Source organism: Octopus bimaculoides, chromosome 14, assembly GCF_001194135.2.
Source record: "Octopus bimaculoides isolate UCB-OBI-ISO-001 chromosome 14, ASM119413v2, whole genome shotgun sequence".
NCBI classification, from domain to species: domain Eukaryota; kingdom Metazoa; phylum Mollusca; class Cephalopoda; order Octopoda; family Octopodidae; genus Octopus; species Octopus bimaculoides.
Window position 1 is genome coordinate 9,555,153 of NC_068994.1, and position 3,679 is coordinate 9,558,831.

Below are 3,679 nucleotides of genomic sequence, written 5' to 3' on the forward strand. Positions count from 1 at the left end.
ATATGTATGCGTACGACATATATACTCATATACTACGTTCCAACGATAGAGCCTTGTTATATATTTGTTAAACCTACAATATGTATAAGTACATGAATATATTTTCGGCTAAATTATACTGCCAAAAACATTTATTCTGTGAAAACGTATTTTTAAATATCTATTTTACACATATAAATACAACGTATAAATCTATTTTCTATTTGTGCTCATAAGTTAAACTTGTCTTACACAAAAAGTATACATATATAAAAAAAACAAGTCAGAATGAAAGAAGTTACGAAACAGGATAGCATATTCTTGTTTTGCATATAGACAATTTGTCCGCGTTTCTATTCATGTGTCTATAAAGCGGCTAAAATAGTGTTTTGTAGGAGAAGAAAAAAATCATATTTAACTGCCTCATGTCACACATGTGCATTCTCAAACTTCCTTCCAATATTTCGTCATATCGGTGTTTCACACTAAAGATCATTATTCTTTTGACATCAAACGTTTTTTCTTTTGTTATTTTTTCCTCAGATTTCTAGTTATATGCCTTATTGTTCAACTTCAAAAAAGTTATCCTTATCTAAGTACCGCCAGGGATGTTACGTTAATTTTTTCTTTCATATTTATTCTTTATCATGACAATTACTTTTCCATCTGAGCTTCCAAATTAATTTGCTTTCCATTCATCACTTGTCCAATTCTTAATTGGCCATATTAATTATATAACATCGAAACGTGTTTTAATACTCCCACTTACTTTATTCGCTATCAATCTGTATGGCAAACACATTTCCCTTAGAAAATACCGATTTTCTCTTGCCGCGGCGGTGAGCTGGCAGAAGCATTAGCTGGAGGTGTGAAATGTTTAGCGGCAATACGTCAGTCTTTACGTTCACGGTACAAATTCTGCTAAGGTCCACTGTGTCTTTCATCCTTTCGAGATCCATAAACTAAGTTACAGCTGAGGACTGGGGTTGATGTGACACCCTGCCCGCTGAACTTTCTGGCTTTGTGTCATAGTTTCAAATAAATATTTCATTTCCACGTTAGGTAACCTCTTCTGGTTTTTACAATCCCAAATATAAATGATGTACTTTTCCGCAACCTGCCTCTTCAAAACTTAGTCGCAAAGAAGATTACCTGGCAAAATCATTATCAGAACCAGCAAAATGTTTAACAGCATTTCGTCTGTCTTTACGTTCTGAGTTCAAATGACGCGGGGTTTTTTTTTTCAACATTTTAAAAATCATTTATACGAGATTTGTGTTCACATCCAGTAAGCTATTGACATGTACAAACATCCATATAAGTGCGAATATATTTAAGAGCATGTATGTATATACATACATATATGCATATATATATATGTAAGTATTCTATATATATATATATGTATATATATATGTATATATATATATATATATATATATATATATATATATATATATACACAGTTATATACACATGTATATATACATATGCATTTATGTATACATATGTATGTATGTCTGTATACATGAATACATTTATATATGTACGCATATGAATATGTGATATGTACATATGCAGACATCTTTGCATTCTAAACAACATCAAATTTATTTAAACAACGCGGTAATTATATTTTCTATAGCAAGCATTTTCGAATTCACAACGATGTTAATATTAATGCATTAATTATACATCTGTTATCTCTGATATGGCGTATAAAATCGAAATTTATATTTTCCCTTTCATTATTTCCCATATTAATCTTCTATATATTTATTTGATGGTGATTTCAAAAATCATTCTTTGCCATTTATGCAAGGTATGCAAACATTACGCAATATGTTTTTTCATCTAATTTACATTAAAGTATTACGTAACCTCATTTGATTTCATTGTCTCAGTTTTATGAAACATTTATCCTATTTGATCTACTCCAATTCCACATCCGTAATGAATATTATATTGCTTTCACAATTTTAATTCCATTGTTGATAATAAAATAGAATCATTCCAGTACATGTCACATCAAAATGGTAATTTCAGTACTCAAAGACTTTCTATGTGTGATGTACACTAATATGTTGTACGTGTATGCGTTAAGAGAGAATTCTAGTTATAACAAATAGTCATGGCTGTGAACATATGATAGTTGTTTTATTTCAGGTTAAATAAATCCCCAAATTATTCATTGGGTTGGCAGATTTTTGATTTGATAAGAAAATGTAATGTGCGTGGTTTGTTGCGCAGTGCGGAAGTTCAAACATGCTTTTCTACTCTAGGCACAAGGCCCGAAATTTTGGGAGGGAGGCAGTCCATTAGATCGACCCCAATATACAACTGGTACTTAATTTATCGAGACCAAAAGGATGAAAGGCAAAGTCGACCTCGACGAAATTTGAACTCAGAACGTAGCGGCAGGCGAAACAACGCTAAGCATTTCGCCCGGCGTGCTAACGTTTCTGCCAGCTCGCTACTTTGAAGTACAAACAAATTAACGAAGGAATGGACCAAATGAGAGTAGAATGTAAGTCAGGCAATCGGATAGAAAGAACAACGGATTATGCAGCCTAATATGTGTGTGTGTGTGTCTGTCAGCAGTATTCAGTAACCTTTCAGTTTAATGAAAAGTAGTTTTTATTAGAACATAAAACGGAAGTTTGTGGCCACTTTTGTCCGTCTTCAATCAGGTACATACCTAATTTCCTATGCTGTCATCACAGCAATCCTACGTTGACGAATTCTTGTACCTCTTTGTAGAATATATAGTAAGTTATAATAGGTACCTGGTTTAAAAAGAAAATATGTAATGTGGACGATTCGGTCAATTAAACACTTCACGAGGGTACCCCAGCACAGATTCAGGCAAGTAAAAGGAACAGGTGCAATGATGAAAAAAATACAAGCAGGGCCGTTTGTTTAAACGCTTGTTCCTCTCGATCTCTGCCTGTATCTGTCTCTTTAGTTTTAAAATACCAACGCCATTAGAACCTATACGATCATTATTTAATGATACCGATATTGCGTCGATCTCCAGCTCGACATCTTGCATCATAAACGAAATAATGTGGCTTGTTGGCTGAAATCTGTAAGATTAACGAATAAATGTGACAGCAATAATAACAAAAGCCACGGCACCGAAGTGAAAGAAAACCAAAAAAATAATTAAAAAAACAAAAAAAACAACAACGGCAATAAACACAATTGCTAAAAACAATGGCGTGACACATTAGAACAGTCAGAACGTTAATGAAGTTCGAAGCGAAAACAACATCAACAGAAGATTTTAAAGACAGAAAACACTATCAAGAAGTACCACGAGAAAGATGGCCGTCATCACCACTATCATGTTAACATCAACAACAATAACTGCGATTCGAATATCAGTTTTGAAAGTTGCGGAATGATAATATTAAAAATAATGTTGATGATGATGATGATGATCGTGGTGGTGGTGGGGGGGGGTGATAATAATAATGATAATGATGATGATAATGATGATGGTGATGATGATTGTGCTGGTGCTGGTGGTGATAATAATGATATTAATAATAATAATAATGATAATAATAATCAATATGGTAATAATAATAATAATAATAATAATAATAATAATAATAATAATAATAATAACAATAATAATAATAATAATAATAATAATAATAATAATAATAATAATAATAATAATAATAATACTGAC